The sequence below is a fragment of the Narcine bancroftii genome, chromosome 10 (assembly GCF_036971445.1).
Source record: "Narcine bancroftii isolate sNarBan1 chromosome 10, sNarBan1.hap1, whole genome shotgun sequence".
Lineage (NCBI taxonomy): Eukaryota > Metazoa > Chordata > Chondrichthyes > Torpediniformes > Narcinidae > Narcine > Narcine bancroftii.
The window spans coordinates 13251506-13278097 of NC_091478.1; the positions used below are offsets into that span (position 1 = coordinate 13251506).

Here is a 26592-nt window from a genome sequence, read left to right on the forward strand (position 1 = left end):
TGGATTGGGTGGTGTTAAAGAAAGCTAAGACTTTGAATGATTACTCTAGGGCTGTTATAGACTTCATCAAAACAACTTTTGATGAGTGTGTCCCCTCAAAGTCATTCAGGCTTTTTCAAGATTCCATTTATTGTCATAGTAATAAAACTGTTCTATTACATGAAATTTCTTTTTGCCTGCTGCAAGGCTGACAGATTCACCACTGGCAGGAATTACCTAAGTGCCCTTACAGACTTACAGTCACAGTCCCCAATAAGAAGCCCTGGATGTACAATGAAATCTGGAACCTGCTGAGAGCCAGATCACAGGCATTTCAGTCCAGAGTTCCAGAACACTACATAAGGAGCAGGTAGAGCCTAGGAAATGCAATGTGAAGATTCCGGATGAGAATGTAAACAATGAAGGATACCCAACTGTTGTGGCAGGGCCTAAATGACATAACTTGCTGCAACCTTAAATCTCATGCAGTAGGAGACAGAAAACTTAACTCTCAGGCAAACTCGAGCTTTCTACGCCATTTTGGACCACCAGAACAAGGAACAACTACTGCGCACCCTCATGTCCCCCATGATCCTCAACACTCAGTATCCAAGAATGACGTGGGCTGCCTGCAGGAGAGTGAATCCAAGGAAAACATCTGGTTCCGAGGGAGTACCTGAACGAGAACAGTAAATCTATGCTGACTAACGTGTATTCACAGATGGTTCCAACCTGTTTCGAATAGGCCTCAATCATACCAGTGCCCAAGGAGAGCATGATAACCTGCTAAGTGACTACCAATCGGTGGCACCATAGTGATGAAGTGTTTTGAATGGCTGGTGTTGAAGCATGTCAGCTCCTGTCTGAGTGGCAACATGGTGGTTGGTAAGGGATTGCTTAGGGTAGTATGTGAATGGAAAGAAAAAGGTTTGAAAACCACTTTTAATCGTACCTAATTGACTCGTGTGCACGGTTTCAGAACTCCAAAGGAAATGGGCCATTGACAATTTTTCTCAAGCCAAATATTTCAGTAACAATTGGGTCTAGAGTGGGATTCTCAACCTTCCCTTCCCATTCATATATCACCTTAAGCAATCCTTTAGTGAGCACAGTGCACTTATGGCATAAGGATTGCTTAAAGTTTAGGGGGGCAGTTTGAAAACCACTGTTTTAACGGACAACCTATCCTGGTCCCACAAATCCTCCTCATTAGTCAGGAAGAGACAGCAGTGCCTGTACTTCCTAAGCAGGTTGAGGAGGGCAAATCTATTGACGCACATCCTAACAATGTTCTCCAGGAGCAAAATGGTGTCCTGCCTGGCTGTATCATAGTATGGCATGGTAGCTGCAAAGCAACAGATCGGAGATTAGTACAGAGGGTCATTAAAGGTATTGAGATGACCACTAGGGTCTCCCTTCCCTTGATTGCTGTTATCTATAGGGGTTATCTAAAGAGTGCTCAGAAAATCATTCAGGACCCTGAAGTATATTTGAGACACTATCTTCATGAAAGAGGTACAGGAGCAGAAAAACCAAGACTGCCAGGCTGACAACCAGCTTCTTTCCACAGTCAGTGAGACTGTTGAACAATGCAAGAAACTCATAAATTATTTTTGTATATATTTATTTTGGATTCCTTTGTATACATGTCGTTTGTGTGTACTGGTTGTGTGTGTGTTTGTGTGCGCTATGGTCCAGAGATCCACTGGTTTGTCAGGTTGTATATGTACAATCAGATCACAATGAACTTGAACCATAGGAACTGGAAGTGAGTGACTATTGGAAATCAAAGCTTAAAGTTAATTGATGCAGAGAAGATATCAGAGAGCTGGCATCATCCTCTGCAAGATACAGGTCAGCTGATATTTTTCTCTCTCCACATATGTTCCTTGTCCTTTCGAATATTTCCAGCAATTTCTGTTTATATTTCATGTTTCCACCATCTGCACCATTTTACTTTTGTTTTAATATCAATGTCACATTTATCTTGAGTGAACACACTGCAGCAAATGAAGCATTTTGTATGACATATATCTCTCAAGATGCCAAAAGTACGGTGATTTGAGAAATTCTAAATCTCTTGGTTAATGGTAATTTTGCACAGATATTTAAATTTTACTTTATTGCAGCTTTCTTGAGAGAACAAGACTAATTTGTGGCCTTGTGTCAACATTTATTACCTGCTTACTTAATTTTAGGCTGAAGTTTCCATAAATACACCAGAAAAATATATTTTGCCTGCAGCTTTAGTCCTAAATCAAGATTTGTGACAGACCATTGTTCTTGTTCTTGGTTAATTAATTCAAAGAAGCTTGTGAAAGGTTGCCCTCCTGCTCTGCTTTTTGTTTTCAGCAGTTAGTTTAAGGTTGAATACAAAAATTCCAATCTGAGAGGCTACTTTGAATCGTAGCAATCGGAGGAAGCATGTCCTTGATCTTCATTCAAAAGTGATTTTTTTTTTTCTTGACTTGCATCTTCATTTGTCGTTGAATCTGTCACAAAGTCATCAAGAAATTTAATTTTGGGACCTGAGGCTTAATTTCAGCTTGTGGCCAGCGCTGTTTTGCAGGAGGATCATTGTGGCTGGTTCTTGTGGTCGACTGGGAAACACACGCTTGCAAGAATAGTGCCAGGGAGGGAGCAACTTGCCCGTAATCTCATACTTCAATATGACATTGAATGGACTCCATATATCATGAAATGGAGAAATAACACATGATTTCTTATGTTTTTAGAAGTGTTCATAACAAATAATATAAATCAATTCTTGGGATGTTGATTAATTCGTAAAGTCTGAGCAAATTGAGTATTCTCTGTAAATAGTCATATTTAAGGCATATTTTTTTCATATTATTTCTACAGAAGGTCAAATGCTAGGGTTGACTATTATACTTCAGTGATTCTGTTTTTTTCAGTCAAGAGAAATATGTTTATCTGTGTCCACTCAGTGTACCCTAAGGATGCTTTAAACAAGAGCATGTGCTCCAAATGTTCTTGCTCATTAGCACAGAGTAAGGTTGCAAGAGTGCAAATTAAATAACTAAAGGTATGGATCTTGGGTCCTTATCAAATTCAAGTTTATTGTCATCGGATTTTATAAGTACAACCCGACGAAACAGCAGTCTCCGATCCTTGGTGCAAAAACATGCAAATTCACAGTTATGACAACTGACCTATCTATATCCAGTCAAATATTGGTCATAAATATGGACTTGAATTTTCCTTAAAGTAATTTTTTTACCCAGATAAAGAGCTAAATATGGTATCCTCTTTGGCTTGGCTTCGCGGACAAAGATTTATGGAGGGGTAGGTCCACGTCTGCTGCAGGCTCGTTGGTGACTGACAAGTCCAATGCGGGACAGGCAGGCACAGTTGCAGCGGTTGCAAGGGAAAATTGGTGGGTTGGGGTTAGGTGTTGGGTTTTTCCTCCTTTGTCTTCTGTCAGTGAGGTGGGCTCTGCGGTTTTCTTCAAAGGAGGTTGCGGCCGGCCAAACTGTGAGGCGCCAAGATGCACGGTTGGAGGCGAGATCAGCCCACTGGCGGTGGTCAATGGGACAGGCACCAAGAGATTTCTTGAAGCAGTCCTTGTACCTCTTCTTTGGTGCACCTCTGACTCGGTGGCCAGTGGAGAGCTCGCCATAGAACACGATCTTGGGAAGGCGATGGTCCTCCATTCTGGAGACGTGACCCACCCAGCGCAGTTGGGTCTTCAGCAGCGTGGATTCGATGCTTGCGGATTCTGCCAGCTCGAGTACTTCGATGTTGGTGATGAAGTCATTCCAATGAATGTTGAGTATAGAGCGGACACAGCGCTGATGGAGCCGTAGGTGATGCCGGTAGAGGTATAATGAGCTATTAAAGCCACGTATAATGAATGTAAGTTGATGTTTTGCTTTGCTAGCTTTGGTTCATGTTGCATATCAATAATAATGCTTGGATGGTACCTCCGTAGTACGATGCCATGATATTTGGTTTATTTTTGGCAGTGCGATCTCTGCAGTAAAAATTTCCAGGCAGGTCCCATTTCAACAAGCTGAAATGCTGTGGAGTTTCTTCCCATGTGACAAAATCAGTTTGTCACTTTATTAAATGCTGTGCATCAAGGCAACGTGAAAAATTAGTTACCATAATTTTCAAGATATCAGCCTACAATTCATCACAAATCTGAAATATTTTAATTTTGTTGAAACTAGTTAATTTTAAGTGCCATTAATTTCTTTGTCTTGAATATGTTACTTCTGTGGAAATATCTGAAGCAGTTTTGACCAATTTTGAAATGCAACTATCCATCAAATACAGGAAAATATATATTGTAGGCATTCGTAGAAAATTCTATGAATGTTGAAATCAAAACTTTTAAATTAGTTGAAATTTGCAAGGACGGATTCATTAAGGCAACAAAATTGTTGCTATGTGATTGAAAAACTGAAAGCCTAGTTTCCTTGGAGCAGAGCAATTTCTGGTCTGAGCACTCATTGTGTAAATTGCCTTCTCATTTTCAGGTGGTGTGTTTGTCCTCTAGCACTTTCTTACTGTGTAAAATTGCCCCCCCCCCCCCCCCCCCCCCGCCCCCAGATTAAATCAACAATAAAGTAACACAGAAAGTTCAACCACAGTGAGATTTTCAAGCTTATTGAGGCCTTATGAGGCACTGGTGAGACCTCACTTGAAACATTTTGAATGTTGAAAAGGCATGGACAGGGTAGTTGCAGAAAGGTTGTTTCCCATGTGGGAGAGTCTAGGTTAAGGGGACATCATAATGTTTGAAATGTACTGGGGGGGGGGGGGGTGTAGGTTAATTGGGTTTAAATTTAAATTCAGGATGAAAGGGTGTCCATTTAGAATAGAGATGTGGAGGAATTTCTTTAGCCAGAGGGTGATGTCTGTGGAATTTGTTGCCATCGGCAATTATGGAGGCCAGGTCATCAGGTGTATTTAAGTCAGAGAGTGCCTGGTTCTTGATTAGACAGGATATCAGAGATTATGGGAAGAAGAATGGGCAGTGAGATTGAATGAGGAAATGGATCAGCTCATGATTAAAATGGCAGGGTAGACCCAATGGGCTGAATAGCCTAATTTTTGCTGCTATGTCATGGTCTTGTGATCTTCTAGATAAACAACTGTTCATATTTACTTGCAGAACTTCCAGCATTTACTACCATTTCCTCTTAAAGAATGCTATTAGTAGTGCTCCGCTTGCACTTCATTCTCTGTCATTCTCATGGCCATGACTTTTTTCTAATGCTGCTGCATGCACTTGATAACAGACCTCAGCAATGGTGGAAGTTGATATAGTCTAGCGACAGAAAACTTAAGTTAGTTGGAATCATCTGATTTCCTGTTGGGAAATGGAAGGGACAGATGATAGGGTTGGACCTTTGTGCTCATATGCTCCCTTGTGCATTAATATGCTGTTGTTACTTGTCGCCCAATTTCTTGCCCACAGCTGTTAGTAAGTTGCAGCTGAGATTGGTCTATGATTATATCACTTGGACATTGTTATCTGCTATTCATGCTTGAGTCCAAGTTGCTTGGCTAATTGGCAGGAGTCTGCTTTTCGTTTGATTAGTTGCATTTTTTCCAGACCAAATGGGAGAACTTCATTTTACATGATCTTCAATGCAATAAAACCAGCATGGTCAGCAAGTGAGCACCATTTGTGTAACTCGGGTTTGGATATATCTCAAAGCCCAGGTTCATTCCCAGCATATCCTTGTGAAATGTATGTTGCTGGATTCAGTCCATTTGGAAAAAGAACAGACTTGGAACAATGGTGCAGGTTGCCAAATGCTACTATTGATACTGAATTATTCCAAAGACACCTCAGTCACACAAACACAGCTGGTGTTGTTCATTTGGAGTTCCTTCAACTGATTTCATCATTGATTGTTTCTGAGGAGCAGCCAAAGAGAACTACTGTTTGCTATCAGAGGAATCCTCAATTTGCATTGATTACCTAGAGAGACGGGTAGTTGCACAGCATAAAGAATGGAACTCGGGATAGATAAATGCGATGCTTCAAGAAATGCTGTAGAATATGTATGTATTTGATCCTGGGTGGGTCTGAATAGTAAAGGATGAAGGAAATGAGGCTGTCAAAGTGAATTTGGGTTAAAAAAACATTGAATGTTAGAAGAGAAAGAAACCACTGAATTGAACAGAGTAAAAGGATCAGATGGAAATGTTCCTGCAGAAAAGAAAGATCTTCCAGATTTGCATTCCTGGAAGAGAAAGGAATGTGAATTCAATAATGAATGAATTTTTAAAAAAAACAATGCCAAAAATCTGAAATAAGAGTAGAAATATTTACCGGGGCAATTTGTAATGGCCTATGAAACTATCATTCACAAATTTGTGACGTGAGGTGAAACAGGAGCTCTCGGAGAAAACGCACACATTCCGAGAGTCCACTTGCAAATTCCAGACAGACGGCACCGTCAGGATTGAACCTAGGTTGCTGGAGCTCTGAGGCAGCAATACTACCAGCTCCACCACTATATTATCTATAATTCTGAGGGTAACAGGGCATGAGGAGGTTACAAAGAGAAAGATGTCCCCACCTGCCTTCCAAAATTGGCTAACTTGATTATCCATTAGCCAAGTTGATAATTCCCAATAATTTATCTTTGTCGTTGGCTTTTATAATCTGTTATTGACAATATTATAACTATTTAGAAATATTGTGAACAATATTAGATGTAGATATTACTGTTGTGTAATTTGGCCTTTCCTTTTCCCCCCAAACAAACCTTTTTCATCCAATCATGTTTTCAATTACAGAATTAGGTTTCATTAAAGCCATGATTTATTGTATAGTAGATTTATCAAAACACTGACATTAAATTTTGTGAATGTGTTTTGAAAATACACATCAATTATATTCACTAGGTAAGTATCCTACCTTATTTTATTTACCAATTTCCTGGAACTCTGCAAAGTGAACTCTAACTTGAACCTTATTGCCTGGTCATAAAGACTAAATGCTGCATATTCTCCAACATTTCTTTCTAAAATGTTATTTAACTGGACAGTTTAACTGTCCTGTTGTCTACTTGCTAACTTGTTTATCTGTTCAAGAAATTTTTGAAAATCACAATTAATGGTTGTCACTCTTTTCACTTGTATCTTTGACAGATAGGAAATTTGTTTCAACGGGCCCATTCTTTGACTTTCTTTAAAACGTTTGTTTCCATAGCCTTCATATCCTGGATACTTCACTGCAGTACATTCCCAAATGCTATTAATTACCATCCTTGATTCACATTCTCTAATTTTTATAACAGAGCTAAAATGTAAATTTTCGTTTATTTTCCTAATGTTGGTCTGAAAAAAGTAGTCTTCCTTTGTAACTTTTCACAGCTGTATTTGACAGGCTATAAAAAAGGAACAGGAAGAGGTAAGACTGAAATAGTTTGGCTTTATGACAAACTGTCTGCGGATAGGTTCTACAAAGCTGCCAACTCCCACAATTACCTTGAATACAACTCTTCACATCTTGTTCCTTGTAAAGATTCTATTCCTTTCTCTCAGTTCCTCTGCCTCCATCGCATCTTCTCCCAGGATGAGGACTTTCATTCCAGCAGATCAGAGATGTCATCCTTCAAAATATGTGGATGTCCTTCTGCTATCAACTTGGTCCTTGCTTGAATCTCCTTTACTTCCCGCGCATCTACCCTGGCCCCCTCCTGCCCTCGACAGAACAAGGGCAGGATTCCCCTGGTCTTTACTTACCACCTCACTAACTTCTGCATTCGACATATTCTCCGCAGTTTCCACCACTGTGGCTGGAAGGATCAACAGGCACATCTGCCACTCAATGTTTTCCCGCAGGGTCTACTCCCTCTAGGACACCCTCATCCATTCATTCCCTTCTCACGAATCACCTGCTTGGTATTTACCACTGTAACCACAAAAAAGAAGATCATAAGATAAAGGAGCAGTAAACCACTTGGCTTGTTGAGTCCTTTCCATCGTGAGCTGATCTATTCTCCCACTCAGTGCCACTCGTGTGCCTTCTCCCATAAAGTTTGATTCCCTGCTGTGGGCACAATGCAGCACTTGCTCCCACACCTCCTCCCTCACCATCATTTGAGGTCCCAAAGAGTCCTTCCAAGTGAAGCAGCATTTCACTTGTGAATTCATCTACTGCATCCGGTACTCCCATTGTGGCCTTCTCTACATTGGAGAGACTGAGAGATAATTTTGTTGAGTACCTTCGCTCTATCCACTGCAATAACAAGGACATCCCAATAGCCAACCATTTTAATTCTACACACCATTCAAACACAGATACCCATGGACTCATGCACTTCCAAACCGAGGCTACCTGCAAATTGGAGGAAGAACACAATATTCTGTCTTCATATGCTGCCTGGTTGTGGAGTCTGGACACTCCCCAACCAGACAGCATTAACACTAACATCTCCCTTCTCTCATGTCTCCCTCCAGCTCTTCAACACCTTCTTGCTCCCTTCAGTGCTTCCCCCTCCCTTATCTCTTTTCAGCTTTATTTTCTCTTTTCTCCACCTACCCATATCCACATATGACCTCTTACCTGTTATGCTTTACTCCTCCCCTGACGTTTACTCCCTCCTCATCTCTCCCCCCCCCCACCACCTTTTTATTCAAAAGGCTCAAGCCTAGAACGTTGGTTACCCTTTACTTTCAAAGGATGCTCTGTGACCTGCTGAGTTTTCCAGCACTTTTATATATTGCACCACAAGCACAGTATCTGCAAACCTTTCTGTTTAATTCCGATGAAAATCAGGCAAAGCAAAAGGGTTGCAGTGTTAGGAAAGGTGCTTTGGCATGAAGGCCTTATCAGGCAGGTCTTTGTCTTTGGAAAGAGTAATTAAAACTTGGTATAATACAGCTAACTGATGGTGTATTAAAATACTTGTTTAAATGATCTGATTGTTATCTCTGCAGATTTAATTTGCAGATACCAAAACTAGATATCTTCAAATTTCTTGTTGATCATCACCAGTGTTTCCTAGGGTAATATTATCATTAAGTGGTATCTCTCAAAGCAAAATACCTGGCTATTTTGAGAGCGTAACTGGTTCCTCTGCAGGAGTTGACAATTTTGAGCATCAAGCAGCCAGGGTTTGAAGTCGGGACCTCTGAGTTTGGAGGTGCACTTCTTTATTTTCCTGATGTTTTTCTTACCTATGCTTATGGCTAAATATCTGCAAATTGAACCTTTTGTTTTCTACAGCAAAGAGGTCTTTACTGCTGTATTGTAGACCTCAAACTTGGCAACTGGAAAGCTGAAAGGACAACCATACAGTGAAATTGCCAATGGGAGTGATCCTGTATTCTTGTTTCTGATTTGCACTGGGAGTGGAGAAACATTTGTTATGTCATACAGTTTTTGATAGAAACCTACTTACTGTTGTTATTTTTGGGTTTTGGAAATAATGAACAGTTGGAATGAAGTTAAAACTTAGTTTTATAAGTATAACTTTTTGTCACTGTTAAAAATGTTAAATGTTTTTCTATCAGCATATGAAGACTCATGAGAGAAACTACTGCCATTTACCATTTAAGCCCCAAGCCCTGTTTCCATGCTGCTGTTTTCCATATAGTTCAGTTAAAGAAGAATCAGATGAAACACATCTAGTGTACTTTGCTATGTAATTATTAAGCCATAATAAACTTGCCTGCTCAGTTTTTTTCTGTGAGCATCTTTGAATGAGATACTTGAATTGATAATTGAGCTCTGGCCGATTTTTCTGTATTAAAAGCAGGGTTGTAATTCAGTGGCATCAGACAAGCAAATAGTATCTGCACTCCAGATTAACTGTTGATCCAAAACAGAAATTGTTATGAGGCCATAAGATACAGGAACAGAGAGGGCATTTAGCCCATCAAGTCTGCCCCACGACTCATTCATGATCTGTTCAATTTTCTCACTCAGCCCCACTCCCCATAACCTTTGATGCCCTTAATTACACCCAATGACTTGGCTTCCACAACCGTCTGTGGCAGCAAATTCCACAGATTAACCAAACTCTGACTAAAGAAATACCTCCACCTCTTTCAAGCAATATTTTCCCTTAAGAAAACCATTCTGACCTTTCTATCCTCTTTGATATTATTTGCTGGCCGACTTTCCTACCATCTTTTCACTCCATATGAATTTTTTTAGTTACCTTCTCTAAGTTTATAAAAACTTCCCAATCCTCCATCTTCCCACTAATTTTTGCTTCCTTGCATGCTCTGTCTTTTGCTTTTATGTTGGCTTTGACTTTCCTTGTCAGCTACAGTTGACATTTTTTCCCTTTTTTTTGGTCTGTATTTATCCTGCACCTTCCTCATTTCTTTCAGAAACTCCATCCATTGCTGTTCTGTCATCTTCCCTATGGTGCCCCCTTCCGATCTTCTTTAGCCAGTTCCTCTCCCCTGCCATTGTAATTCCCTTTACTCCACAGAAATATCAACACTTTGACTTTAGTTTCTTCCTTTGGATGTGTTCTATTAGTCAGCAAAATTAGGTTTGATTTGCAGCCTTGATTCATGTACAGTTTTTCCCATTTGTTTAAACTATTGATTATTTTTTATACTTCCAAAAACATTGCTTTCTTTGCAACACTTAATAACCTTGGAGATGTTGCTTCTGCTTCCATCATCCTGGCATTAATAAAATAGAATGAATTGTTGAAGACCAAAACAGATGCTGACAATTTGTGTAATTACCCATTATCCCTACCCGCTGTCTCCTGTCACTCAGTCATTTTCTAAGCTGGGTCAGTTAGTTGCTCTTCTAATTATATCCAAAATCATAATATCCAAAGGTATTGCTGCTGTGTGTATCAGTCATTTCAAAATATTTAGGTTTGTTGGGCAAATCCTTCAGTCTGGAAGACTATCTATTGACATCCTTAGTTATAAATGTTTGTATTTTTCTAACATCAGATGTTAGGTTAAATTGTCTTGAATGACTTGGTTTCGATCCTTCCCTGGTTAACACAAGCAGTTATATGCTATGTGTCAATTTCTGGGTTAAAGGAAGAAAACTCTGGGGAAATTTATTGTTTGGGTACCAATAGTTTTCACATCCACTTTCTTTAGAATCTTGTTTTAGGCATTTATTACACTTCAACACTATTATTTTATTACATTTCTACACTATTATTTTATTACATTTATTACACTTCAACACTATTATTTTATTACATTTCTACACTATTATTTTATTACATTTATTACACTTCAACACTATTATTTTATTACATTTATTAAACTTCAACTCTATTATTTTATTACATTTATTACACTTCGACACTATTATTTTATTACATTTATTACACTTTGACACTATTATTTTATTACATTTATTACACTTTGACACTATTATTTTATTACATTTATTACACTTTGACACTATTATTTTATTACATTTATTACACTTTGACACTATTATTTTATTACATTTATTACACTTCTACACTTATTTTATTACATTTATTACACTTTGACACTCTTATTTTATTACATTTATTACACTTCGACACTATTATTTTATTACATTTATTACACTTCTACACTATTATTTGATTACATTTATTACACTTCGACACTATTATTTTATTACATTTATTACACTTTGACACTTATTTTATTACATTTATTACACTCCTACACTATTATTTTATGACATTTATTACACTGACACTATTATTTTATTACATTTATTACACTTCTACACTTATTTTATTACATTTATTACACTGACACTATTATTTTATTACATTTATTACATTTCTACACTTATTATATTTATTACACTTCGACACTTATTTTATTACATTTATTACACTTCTACACTATTTTATTACATTTATTAGACTTCTACACTATTATTTTATTACATTTATTACACTTCGACACTATTATTTTATTACATTTATTACACTTTGACACTATTGTTTTATTACATTTATTACACTTTGACACTATTATTTTATTACATTTATTACACTTCTACATTATTATTTTATTACATTTATTAAACTTCTACACTATTATTTTACATTTATTACACTTCGACACTTATTTTCTTCCTTACAGTCATTTTGTTAATTTTCTGAATTCTCATTGCTCATACTTGTTGACATCTATTTGAAATGTGACTTCTTCCTGACATTGATGAGAATAAGTAGATAAGGCAAACTGCTACTTAGTCAGAGGTGGGAATTTTACGTATGCACCCTTAATGCAGAGATGTGAACATGTGGTAAAAGCAGATTTTACAGGTATTTTAACCTTTATGTGGATTGGGATAAGAATACTAAACCACGTTGGAAAGGTATTCATAATTTTATTCTGGATAGATTTTGGCAACAATTTATTGCAGAGCCAGCAAGAATGTGGTGGATAACAATAATTAATCACCCAGAAAAATAGTCAGAAAGTTTTGGATCCGAACCCTTTATCAAGACTAAAATAACGTCAGTAAAATTACATATATGAAGAGGGAGTGAAGCTGGGGAAGGGACACTAAGATGTAGGAGAAGAGGTGTAAGAGGTGGAGATACAGGAAAAGGAAGAAACCATTGGAGGGGGTAGAAGAAAAGTTGGAGAGAAAGAAAGAGGGTAAAAGTAAGTACAGGAATGGGTAAAGAGGTGGAAACCGTATTATCAGGTGGGGGATTAGCCAAGTGTAGAAAAATCAAGGTTCATGTCGTTAGGTTTAAGGCTGTCCAGGTGGAATATGAAGCATTGTATCTCGAGTTTACGTTTGGATTCACCCAGTCAAAGCTCTATATGAACAAAAAATATGCTCTTCTGGAACTTTTAAAAACTAATATATAAAAGTTCAGTATGGATACAATTTTTCATGTGTTATAATAAAAGCAATCATTCTAACACCTTAATATATTTAACTCACTGTACAGTGATTTGTGGTTAGGAATCAGCAAAGAGCTACTTGTCTTTGACAATGTGGTTCAAGTGATCTTGAAGTGTATAATCCACAGAAATTACTGGCGAACAATAAGATATGCATTTAAATCTCTCTGTACACTCTTAATTGTTCAAAGTTCATTCGGAATTTCCCATAAAATGCATACATTTTGAAGCAGAGCTGATATTTGCCCATGTCTGAGATTATACTGATAACATAGAAGACTCTGTGACCCTCTCCTATTTTAGACATTTACTGGGTCAGATCGTTAAAATTCTGGAGAAAAAAAACCCCTGAAATTCTCCATTACGACGCAAACCTAGCTAGTCTTTAGTGTTCCCAACGCTGGGCCTGTGCTAAAAAGAATGGATATTTTTGCAATCTTTGTTTTTCGAAATGTAATTATTCTTCAACCGCTAAAAGGAGGTGCAGGAAAAGGTATCAATGCTTGAGCCAAAGCTTAGCAGTGCAGTAGTATATGTGCTTTCTGCCAATATATTGAGTAACTTTGTGACTAACTTTTTTGAAATATGCATTTTCTTGGTGTATGTTGTCTTCACTAATATTTCATTTAATTCAGTAACTCATTCAAACAAAAATTGAACATCAGCTTGGATTCTGACTGCATATCTTGGGTACATTTGGCATAAATATCATAGCTACATATTGATATGGAAATTAAAGATGCAAATATACCTTGATAAAGAAAACTTTATGGTGTATTCTGTTCTTTCTGAAAAGAGAGCTTCATGGCTCAATGACTGAATGACTTAGAGGTTTGCTTGTCTGACTTCTTGCCTCTTCATAATGAATACATAGATATTATTGAGAATATTGATATATTTATATCAATACAGAATTATAATAACCTTAAATCTGCAAATAATATGACAACCTAAATTTGAATGGTTCTTTTTTTGCCCCTGGTTTATAGTTCTTGGAATTTTATAATAATTATTTTGTTAATCCAGAAGTGCAGATTCTCAAATAAGTTGTTTGGGCAAGTTAATAAGAAATGATTTTTTTAATATTTTAATTTTTTTTCTTAATTTAAAATTTTTGTAAATTTAGACATACAGTATGGTAACAGGCCGTTTTGGCCCACGAGCCCTTGTTGCCCAATTTACACCCAATTACGTTTTGAACGGTGGGAGGAAACCAGAGCCCCTGGGGAAAACCCATGCAGACACAGGGAGAACGTAAAAACTCCTTATAGACAGCGCGGGATTCGAACCCTAGTTGTGATTGCTGGCGCTGTAAAGGCTTTGCGCCAACCACTACACCAACCGTGCAGCCCTTCACAGAGATGCTACAGGCATAAGCCAAAAAGCTCCTTGCTGTCCTCTAAAATTCTTTAATGTGATCGTACAGGAGAAAACTACCAATTAATTAAATTGTTTATTTTATCAGATTCCACCATCTCTTCCTATTTAATGAGTTAAATATCTGTTTCTTTGTTTGGAGTTTTCTGGTCAAAATTTAAAATTCTGAGGTTCAAAGGGACTTGGGAGTCCCCGTGCAGCATACCCTAGAGGTTAACCTCCAAGTTGAGTCAGTGTGGAAGAAGGCAAGTGCATTCCTATCGAGAGGAATAGGATATTTAATTTAGACATACAGCACAGTTACAGGCCATTTCAGCCCATGAGCATGTGCCACCCATTGCACCCAATTAACCTACAACCCCTGGCACGTTTTGAGTCGTGGGATGAAACTGGAGGCCTCAGGGAAAACCCACGCAGACACAGGAAAACAAGCTCAACTTTCATTTAGTGTGACTGTCACCATTCACAATTGTGGTGAGACTGGATAGCACCATCAAGTACAAACTATAAACAAAATTTACATTTTGGAGGAAGAGAAAGAGCAGTGGTTGTTTATCCAGGAAACCAAATGGTGAGAGAGTCATATGAGTGGGATACTTAAAGAAACAGGATTTCATTATTGACCACCAGCCATCTGATGAACATGGAGGGAGAGTGACTCTGTGTGAAATGGACAATTTAGCTGAATTTCCCTGCCAGGGGAATTATTGAACCACCATGACCAAAGGAAAGGTCACTTTGATTAACCCATATCTGGGCAAAGGAAGCAGAAGAATTGCTGCATTGAATCGTGACCAAGTTGATGGTCATTTTGACTGACCTGTGCCTAGATGTGGCGGATTAACCATTAGGCTGACTAGGCTGAAGCCTATGGGTGCAGCTGGTATTGGGGCCCAGCAAACAAGAACAGAAATAAGAGATACAGTAGAAATGTTGCTTTAACAATGCCAAAGGGAACCAAGCCACAATATTAAAAATATTGTATAATTGCAACAACTTGTAGCTTTCAATACTCCTGATGATTGGATGTCACCTATTCACTGAAATAAAAAAAAGCAACGGGTCAGCTTAGGCGGCAGCGACTCAATGCAGGATCAGTGGCCATCTTTGTTACCCACAATCCCCCATGCAGCTGGAACTGCTCTGCCTGTGAAGACTAATGCAGTTTTATATATAACATATATATACATACACACACATCCCTCCCCCAAACAATCGGCAATGCATCGCAAATAAATATAAATGCACAGATTGCTGGTTTAACAAATAAACAACACAAACTTGTAAATGGAATTTGAGATTTAAAATTCATCAGTCTGCCCCTGTCTGCTGGAGACGCCTGTCTCGCTCGGTTGGTTTTGACTCAGTCAGGAACCAACAGTGAAATCACACATACAAAATCCAGCACCATGAGTAATTAGATTGCTAAAACACTCCCGTTCATTTCTATATGAGAGGATGAGTTCTGTGTAAACAAGATGCATTATCAATCATCCAAGCTTTAAAAAAAAAACAATCTTATTGCCAAGTTGTATCATTTCCTCGCGTTGGCTACTTGCAATGAAATCACCAGTGCCTATCAGCAAAGTAGGGATGACCTGACACATCCCAGAAAGAGAGAAGAGAACAACATTTGAACCATCCCTCCCCAAATAAAGCTTTTCAGAATTAAATCCTTTCAAAGAATCCCACCCCCAAAAATCAGTTGTAAGCAAACCTGCATTAACATTTATAAGGCATGTATTTTTTTTTTAAAAAATCATGCCTTCAAAATTGCTGATCAAATATTGGTTAAAATATAAATGCATAATTTCACATTATTACGATGCTCAGTGATGACGGTACATTATGAATAAAAACTGGCTTATCTAGACATGATACATACAAATGGGTAACACTGAACACAAAATTAACAAATCTGAACCCTCTCCAATGGCAGCACATCTTCCTTAAATATGGAGCCCAAAACTGTACCCCATATTCCAGTGCCTTATAAAGTTTCAACACCACATCTCTGCTATTACATATGGCGGCACAGTTATACTGTATACTTATGTGTGTATGTGTAATACCCAAACCATTACAGTTTAGGCACAATTCTGGGAAGTAATTCCCAAAGACCAGTCATAGAAATCCTGTGTTGAAACTCAAGACTTTTAAACTGATACCCAGAAGCAAATTATGGTATTAATTTCTCATTCATTTGTGCGTTGGAGGGATATAGATCTCTTGCAGAAAAATGGGATTAGCCCAGAAGACCATATTGCATTGACTTGTTGGGCTAAAAGGCCTGCACCATGCCATTTGATTTTATTAGCCTACCATCCAATATGTCTTGTACCCAGAAGCACTATTCCCAAAGTTTACAATGTACAATGATCACTGCATGGAAGGTGATGCATCATTTGTTCCCAATGTGCACCATTAAATTTATATTCCTGTAGTTGGTTGACAGTTTGAGCAACGTGGATAAGAGAACTATGTTGGAAGGTGCTCCACTGTTGACTTTCGGATGAGTTGGTAGAGGCAGGATCTTTCTCCGTGTCAGATGTATTTAGATCAGTGGTTCTCAACCTTTTTTTCCACTCACATACCACCTTTACTAACCACAGAATGGCATAGGTGGTACACGAGTTTAAAAATGTTGAGAACCACTGAGTTAGATAAACTCTTGAAACAAGATGAGATGGAAAACCGTACAGGGCAGAGCATGGTCTGCATTTAGCATGAATACGGCAGGCCAATACGTGCTGTGGTTTGCGTTGAGGATCCTCTGCTCTTCCACTGGCAGCTGGAGTGGGGGGAAATCTTCCACTGACAGTAAGAACGGGGGACAGGGGCACGTACTGTGTTGGGTCAGAGGTTCTCGGCTCATCGTAGTGGATCCAAGCAGAGCAGCTGACGAGCCATGGATCAAGGTGAGCGGCCGATGAGCAGGCACGGTGAGAGAACAGCTGCCTGGGAAAAGCTGGAGGGGGGGGTCTTGTGGCTCAGGCAGCGTCCACCCATCATTGAAGGGTGAACAGTGGAGAACATGGAGGATGCATTTAGAATTAATTCACCCACCCATTCTCTCCAAAATGAACAGTGACATTGCAATACTAACCCAAAAGAATGCTAAATCATAGAATAACTTTAAAGATTGAAACTGATATGCCTCAAATTTGACATTGACTAAAATCCTCTTAATTGATTAGCTTATTCCACCAAATCTGATACATATCTACACAAAATATAAGCTTCAATTTAAATAGCTGAATCTTCCAGTTAAAACACACGAGCATTGGAACTACAACCAATTAAAAGTCATTTCCCCCAAACCCCCCCCCCCCCCACTGCCCTTTCTATTTACTTCCAAACTTAAATTTACCATCACAATGCACCGATTTGTTCTTAAGTCTATGGATTCTGAAAATAATTCCATTACAACAGAAATGTCTGCAGATGGCAGCTGATATCCCTCTGGCCGTTTCCATACCTTCATTAGCACTGATCTATATCCTTGAAACTCCCCAGCCAACATTATTGTGTTAGAAGTGAATATATTTATTTTTATAAAAGAAGGTTGGATATGTACATGGAGGTGAGGAGGCTGGAGGGTTATTGGCGGTGAGCGGGGGGGGGGTTTGGAACCGGTGCGGACTCGAAAGGCTGACATGGCCTGTTTCCGCTCCGTAAATGGTTATATGGTTAAACCAGCCAACAAGCTGTGGCATACCCATCTTCAAGTGAATGTGTGTGAGAGAGAGGGATAGAATAGTCTGCAAATGCCCCCCCCTCCCCGATGCTGACCCCGGGGGTCCTTAGTAAAGTGCAGCCTTGGGGCCTGGGTGGTAGTTAATCTGCCACTGGTGCCTGGGTTTTTGATGCATCGTGGAAGTCGTTTGTTCTGTTTCCCCTAAAGGGGAGTTGCAGCAACTATTCATTTGAAAAGATATTTCTCAGCAAGAAACTCAACAGGAATACGTGAGTTTTCAGAAGTCTCTTTTTTTTTAGATATTTTCAGATTATAAATTTCTTAAATACCCTATTACCAGACTTTTTATTTGTACATGCACCAGAACTAGTTGATAATACTTTTCAATTGAATCCTTTTCAGTAAGGATTAATGGAATTATATATGATAGATTATTGAAATTAAATTATTGAAATTACGTCCAGTACTTCACGACGAGATTAAAAAGGCTTGGGAATTGGAACTTTCAAGACCCTTATTGGAGGATTTGTGGGACAAGATTCTTAAACTGCTGAATACATCTTCAATATGTGCCTGACATTCAGTAATCCAATTCAAAGTGGTGCATCATGGTTTGTATCTTTTCTAATATTAATCCTACTTGTGACAGATGTAAATTTGATATTGCTACATTGACACATATGTTTTGGTCTTGTCCATCCTTCGAAATCTTTTGGAAAGAAATTTTTAATATCTTTTCAAATGTATTTCAAGTATTGTTGGCTAGAAGAGCTATCTTATTCAAATGGAAAGACTCTAGATCTCCAGCAGTGTTTCAATGGTTCTCTGTTTAAGTTAAGAAAAAATTTGATATCGTGTATTTGATTCATCGGTGAAATTTGAAGATAGATGGCGACCATTTATGTCTTATTTCCATTTGATGTAAATGTTTTTAATGTGATTAGATGTACTCATTCTTTCAGATGAAATATCGTCTTATCTTTGTTTTTTGATTCAAAATATATGTAACCCTCAGATGTTTTATTTTTGGTTAGTTTTCTTTTTATTAATAGAGTAGTTTAGGTGAGGTTTATATGTGTAGGATTTTTGATGTCTTCTTTCTTCACCCCAGTGCAGTGGAGAGGGGACCGAGTTTATACTGTTTAAAGTTTTATCTTGAGACGCACACGCGCGCGCGATATTGTATTTTCAGTTTTGTTCCTTTTTTTACATTGTGCTCTATTTATTATAAAAACTAATTAAAAAATTGAAAAGGGAAAACTCATTCTGTCTCTCCCACCACTATTGTGATTGCTTCTGGGTATCAGTTTAAAAGTCTTGAGTTTCAACACCCTATGACTGGTCTTTGGGAATTACTTCCCAGAATTGTGCCTAAACTGTAATGGTTTGGGTATTACACATACACACATAAGTATACAGTATAACTGTGCCGCCATATGTAATAGCAGAGATGTGGTGTTGAAACTTTATAAGGCACTGGTGAGATCTCACGGAATATGGGGTACAGTTTTGGGCTCCATATTTAAGGAAGATGTGCTGCCATTGGAGAGGGTTCAGACAACATTCACAAGAATGATTCCTGGGATGATTCCTGGGATATGAGGAACTCCTTGGAGTTTAAAAGAGTGAGGGGAGACCTCATACAAACATTTTGAATTTTGTTAGGCCTGGACAGAGAAAACGTAGCAAAGTTTTTACCCATAGTCGGGAAGTCTAGGTCAAGAGGGCACAACTTCAGGATTGAAGAGCGCCCATTTAAAACAGAGATGTAGAACAACTTCTTGTGCCAGAGAGGGTGAACCTGTGGAAGCCAAGACGTTGGTGCATTTAAGGCAAGAGATTGGTTGAAGCTCAATGGCTTCAACTCCTTGAATGACATCTTATTTTTACCCTTGTTGATAATGATTGAAACAAATTGCCAATAGGAATTTTAATTGATTATCTATTTCAGAGCATAAAATTATAATAAATATGTGAATTAAACATTATAGAAATACATTTTATTTTAACTTGCATAATTTGAACCTGAGAATGAATGGGTGTCCAGACATATTGCAGGCTGGAATTCACTGCTCTGACCAATGTAACATCAAGCAATTAAAAAGACTACAGTGTTTGAAGACTTTTTTTAAAATAAGAACTTGCAACCTAAATAATACATGGTTGTGAATATTTCTGTTTTGAGATATACTTTGGAAGTACATAGATAATTACAGGAATCTAATTTATTTGATAATCCCTTCCATGCTATATTTGATTATTGAGGTTGATTTGGGGTGTTCGGTAATCTCAATTTTTTTCTTTAGTAAATTTGGTGCAATTAATGTTTTTAAACTCAGAAATAAATTCTAATATTGCAAACGAGTTTTTAATTAAAGATTAAGGATGACGTTTGATGGGTTAATTTAAGTCAGAGTTAATTCAAGTTAAGTGCTTAATAGATTAACCTTTGCTATATACAGAGGAGCTCACAGCGAGATTTGCAATAAACCCGACCACATACAACTTTATAAAGGCTTATGAAAGACAATGTGAGTTGTGTGTTTTATCTTGAGAGCAAATAGCGCCTTTGGAAGACTACACAAAAGAGTCTGGAAAAACAACCACCTGAAGAAACACACAAAGATCAGCGTGTACAGAGCCGTTGTCATACCCATGCTCCTGTTCAGCCCCGAATCATGGGTCCTCTACCGGCATCACCTGCGGCTCCCAAAAAACGCTTTCATCAACGTTGTCTCCGCTCCACCCTCAACATTCATTGGAGCGACTTCATCACCAACATCGAAGTACTCGAGCTGGCAGAGTCCGCAAGCATCCAACCCACGCTGCTGAAGACCCAACTGCGCTGGGTGGGTCACATCTCCAGAATCGCCTTCCCAAGATCGTGTTCTATGGCGAGCTCTCTACTGGCCACCGAGACAGAGGTGCACCCAAGAAGAGGTACAAGGACTGCTTCAAGAAATCTCTTGGCGCCTGCCACATTGACCACCGCCAGTGGGCTGATCTCGCCTCCATCCGCGCATCTTGGCACCTCACAGTTCGGCCGGCAGTAACCTCCTTTGAAGAAGACCGCGGAGCCCACCTCACTGACAAAAGACAAAGGAGGAAAAACCCAACACCCAACCCCAACCCACCAATTTTCCCCTGCAACCGCTGCAACCGTGCCTGCCTGTCCCGCATCGGACTTGTCAGTCACCAACGAGCCTGCAGCAGACGTGGACATACCCCTCCATAAATCTTCGTCCGCGAAGCCAAGCCAAAGATTTGTAATTAGATGGTGTGGAAAATCAGAGTTTACTCTGGCTATTTTATCCACCCTCAACATTCATTGGAGCGACTTCTTCACCAACATCGAAGTACTCGAGCTGGCAGAGTCCGCAAGCATCCAATCCACGCTGCTGAAGACCCAACTGTAATGCACCGATTTGTGATATATGAATTTAATTTATGAACATGGATTAATCTTTAATAATATTTAGTTGGTGCCTGATCTGGCATCTTTATTTTGTGTAATAATTGTCTTTGCACCTTCTACTTGCTATTGTGCTCTCATTTTTAATTAACACACTTTATTCAAATGAATTTCATTTTTGTAACGTGTGCTAGATACCACAAATGAACACATTTTGTTTTCGTGTTTAGAGTGTGGTATTTGTAAGAATAAATCAATGTTATGATTTAGGGATTGGGGTCTTTGAAGAAAAGTGAAAATCCTACGTGTACAGAAATCCTGTTAAGTATCCTGTAATAAAGTTAATGAGCCTCATTCGGTGTGTAAATGTTGAAATGAATGGCTGATGACACTAACTGGGGAAAAAAATTAAAAACTGTGGCTTTATTTGCACCTCATGCCTGTCTCCTGACAGGCGATCTGCACAAATGCTGGCATGCAAGGCCAGGGCAAGACCTACTGCCATGCACCATTTAGGCTCTGTCAGCAGCTTCAGTCATGACTGGTTTAAACTGTTCAGAGTATTCTGTCGTACGTCACCCTCAATTAGACTCAGCTTGTTGCACTTGAAAATAGCAACAGCTGGAGTTATCTGTTTGAGTATGAGTACAAATTGAATATTTCATTGTGCAACAGAGTAAAACATGTATATCAAATAATAATGCATTAAGAACATGAATAATGTTAAGAAATGTAGTGAAGGTGCTTCATTCTCATGTTTATAAATTTAAAGTGTTTGGGAACACATAAAACATTAAATTGGGAAAATCCCTATATTGGCTTAGAAAGTTAGAATTTCAAAAGCAGGAGGGCTTGGATTTTGAAGGTTGTGTGACTATTCTAGATTCTATATAAGGGATATTTCTTGTTGCAAAGAGTGTTTATGTCTGGGAGTAATTAAATTCATTACAGTCTTCAAATTTGATCTGTGTTCAATGCTGAATGAGTTGATTTTTCCTGCATCAGTTTGTAGCTACATAATTGATCAAAACCAGTGACAAGGAAAGAAGAAAACTATTCAAGGGTTTGAATCTATAACCATTGGTTCCTGCTAGAAAACATTCAGAATTGGGGATGAGAGCATAACATTATTTTAGAAAAGGAAAAATGTTAATCAAACTATTTACAAAAAGATATATAAATTATTTCTTGGTTGAACCCTTCTTTATTTCCCTCTCCTCATTTCACTGCCATTCTGACTGTTATAGATGACTCTTTCCTTATTCTAATATATCCTAATTTCAAAGTATCATCTTCCAAAATCATGAGCTACAATATTTCTGAATTTTGATCTCTTTAATCCAATAAATCAAGCTGTATGGCTGCTGCTTTATGTAGTTTTAATTCGTTGATAAACAAATTTAAAGAGACAAAATTCGAAGAAAAATTTCATATGCTCACGCTTCCTTCACATGTTGTCCAATAATGAGCAAGTTGTTAGTGGCTGGATGGATATTGTAGTGTCACTATGGTAACACTACAAACAATGATCTCTTAAAGAGACAGGCACAGAAAATTAACAAAGACTTAAAAAAAACACAAGGTTTTAACCTTTACAGTAATTGCCTGTCTATTTAAAGGAATTCAAGGTTTCTTTCCTTGTTCCTCTCATAATAGACCAGTATTATATCTTAAACCTAATCTCCATCTCAATAAATATTGTTCCATTTTAACAAATATTGTTCTGTCTTCCTTTTAAGCCATGCTATCTTAATCAGTTATCTTTTCTAGGATTCTGTTCCACATGATTTTATTGTTTATTCTCTCTTCTTTCACATGCATCTACGCTCTGTCCGTAATGGTCATTCTGAGGTCCTGGTTGCATGCCATTTCAACTCCCCTTCTCAGTTCCACACCAACCTGTTGTTCCTTGGCCTTCACTGTCAAAAGACAACACCTCTTATTATGCCTGGGCAGTCTGTTGTCCAATGGTATGAGCATGGATTTTTTCCGATTTCAAGTCCCTGTTCTTCTGGATTAAAACTCTGATTATCCAAAATCAGATTATCTGAAGTCATCAATTATCCTAAAAAAAAAATTGGACCCAGAAGAGATGTCTGGTTGGCTCCGAAAAAATGTTTCAGATAATTGAGGATTTCAGAAAAACACTATTACAAATGATTTGCTGTTGCTACTGGGCTGTTAATAAAAAAATGACTTATCCGAAAATATTGTTTATCCAAAATAGGCCCGGTCCCAACCATTTTGGATAATCAGAGATGTACTGTATTTCCATTCTTAGTCCTTTCTCACCCAGCCCCCACTCATTCTTACCCTCCCTCTTTGGTTCCTTCCTCTTCTACCCCCTTTTCACCCGTTGGATTCTTCAACTCTCTTCCCTTCCCCTCTGGTTCCATCTGGTCTATCACTATTGTCACCATCAGCTCGTCAGGTTTTAGCGCTGGCAGCCCTCCTACCTACCTATCACCCACTCCACCCCACACAACTCCTCTTGCTTTGCTCCTCTCCTTTTTCCCTATATATGGCATCTGCCAGTTAACTCTCTCTGTTTTAAAAATAAAAACACACCAAAATGTTGGAGGAACTCGGTGGTCTTTTCAGCATCCATAGGAGATAAAGATATATTCCTGACATTTCAGGCCTGAGCCCTTCTTCAAGGGATGCCTACCCTGAAGAAGTTCTCATCCTCTCTTTGAATGTAGTTCTGTGAGAAGTGTCTCTCACTGCTTCCCATCTGCACTCCCTGATCCTTGAAGAAAGGCTGAGGCCCGAAACGTCGGCAATGTATCTTTGTCTCCTATGGATGCTGAAAAGACTGACTGAGTCCCTCCAGCACTTCAGTGTGTCTTTACTACAATCACAGCATCTGCAGACTTTTGTGTTTCACTCACTACCTGTCTGTCTGTCATCCTTCACTTCCTCTCTCATATTTACCTCAGTACCAAAACATTGACCGTGCTTCTTTTTCCTCTACTGATGTTGTACAGCCTGTTAAGTTCTTCCAGTAGGTTGTGTTGTTCCAGATTCCATTCCTTGCACTCTTTCGTGTGTCTGCTGCTCTTTGTTCGTGCTGTGCAAACATTGACAAATAGTAGATAAGATATAGCCCACACTTGACTTTTGGGACTCTTTCAACCCCGGCCAGCTGCCCATTCCCCATCACTTTCCCATCCCATCCAATCTCCTTCCATCCTAAACAACCTCCTTCCATCCCAAACAACCTCTGTCACTTTGCTAAGCAATATTGTAAATCATAATTGTTGGACCAAAACGTGAAAAGTTATCATCCTTTCATGAGAGAAGGGGAAGTACACCAGGAATAATGCAATCTCGTACTGAAACAAAGGAAATCATGTAACTGCTCACCAAAAATGTTAGTTTTTGAAGGCACTTAAATCTAAATGTTACTTGCTTCATAATACCCCTGTTTTGTAGCCAAGGTGCACAATTGCTGTAGATTTAGGGGTATCTGCTTGATTCGAATGGCACACCATAACCAGTGAAGGATAATAACAATTCAGGTGTAATTATTGTCTTTGGGCAAAATGGATTTTTTTTTGCTGTCTTTAAAATTTCTTGAAAAGTTCAGGCATTTAAATCTGAGGGCATCAACTCATTCAGCATGCACGCTTTAAATCCAGCCATGGCAAATTTATTATTAAATTCTTTGTTTAGCAGAGCATTAGAGGAGTTATCCAAGGATTATGCAGATATGCTTGCTGAAGGAGTATTAGCTCCACTCTGATGTTTACCTAAGGATTGCAGTTGTTGAAATCTTTGCAGCTGGTCTGATTACTGAGAATTTACTAATAGTGGCTGCCAGATAGACTTGATGTATATTAGACCTGTGTTTTGCTTTAGAAAATACCATTCACTTTTGAGAACCCTTGGGATTACAGGATCTAAAAAAAAGCCTTCAAGGAATTTAACGAGTGTTGTTTTAGTCTAGTTTAGGCTCCACACTATGTCTGTAGCATCATCTTGTGTGTTCTTACTTTACATGATGTCTCAGTCAAAACTTGAAAACTTCCTTCATTGAAAGTTTGAAGAGCAAACTGTGGTTTGAATAACAATGGTTTGAAACTGCTGACATTGAGCTGTTTAAATGGCAATAGAACATAGAACAATGCAGCACAGTATAGGCCCTTCGGCTGGGATTTCAGACATGTGCCGACAAACCAACAAAATCTATGGTTCCAGACTATGAGAATTTCTTGTCCGTGACTTTGCTATGCTGCTGGATGCCACTTGGAGTTTAGTGGCAGAGCCCATTCTTAAGGGATTGCCCATCATCTATAGCCTGCTTGCAAGTGATCCCAGGAATTAACGGCCAATCAGCCTTTAAAGTGTCTAATGCGAAAGCAAAATCAGCTCAACGCCAGCGGCGCCAGATAACATAATCTCACGCCAGGGATTGATGGCCTCAACCCCGAGTACAATCCCCAGCATCTGGAGACCCCGGTGTTACATTTAGCCAAGTGTAATTGCATTGTGGGATTGAAATGACCCAAATTATTGCATGAGTGCAAGAAAAATTAAAATGAAGGTATAAATTTTGCCATGGAAAAGTCACAGCAGGAGAGAGAGAATAAATAGCAATAACAGACAATTTTTAAACAGTTGGGAAAATTGGTAGCGCTAGAGTGCACATTTTATACAGCGTGGGAAATTTGTTAGTTTTTTCCCACGGTCTGTATAAATTGTGCGCTATCGTGTTACCAACTTTCCCATGCTCTTTAAAAATTGCCCACTATTGCTATTTATTGCTAGCACTTTCCCACAGTCCCTTATAAAGGTTAATATAGGTCGACACGATAACAACAGGGGCTGAAGGGCTCATACTGTGCTATACATAATGCTATACATAATATACATAATTTCATCAGATGCAAGGATCGACAATGAGATAGACAACAGACTCGCCAAGGCAAATAGCGCCTTTGGAAGACTACACAAAAGAGTCTGGAAAAACAACCAACTGAAAAACCTCACAAAGATAAGCGTATACAGAGCCGTTGTCATACCCACACTCCTGTTCGGCTCCGAATCATGGGTCCTCTACCGGCACCACCTACGGCTCCTAGAACGCTTCCACCAGCGTTGTCTCCGCTCCATCCTCAACATCCATTGGAGCGCTTACATCCCTAACGTCGAAGTACTCGAGATGGCAGAGGTCGACAGCATCGAGTCCACGCTGCTGAAGATCCAGCTGCGCTGGATGGGTCACGTCTCCAGAATGGAGGACCATCGCCTTCCCAAGATCGTGTTATGTGGC

The 26592-nt window shown here is 38.8% G+C and overlaps 1 protein-coding gene across 9 annotated transcripts in view; it reads left to right on the top strand.

The window, feature by feature from the left end:
- The window catches only part of vti1a (vesicle transport through interaction with t-SNAREs 1A), a 298128-nt gene that overhangs the window by 108943 nt on the left and 162593 nt on the right, over positions 1 to 26592 (top strand). The window lies entirely within an intron of this gene.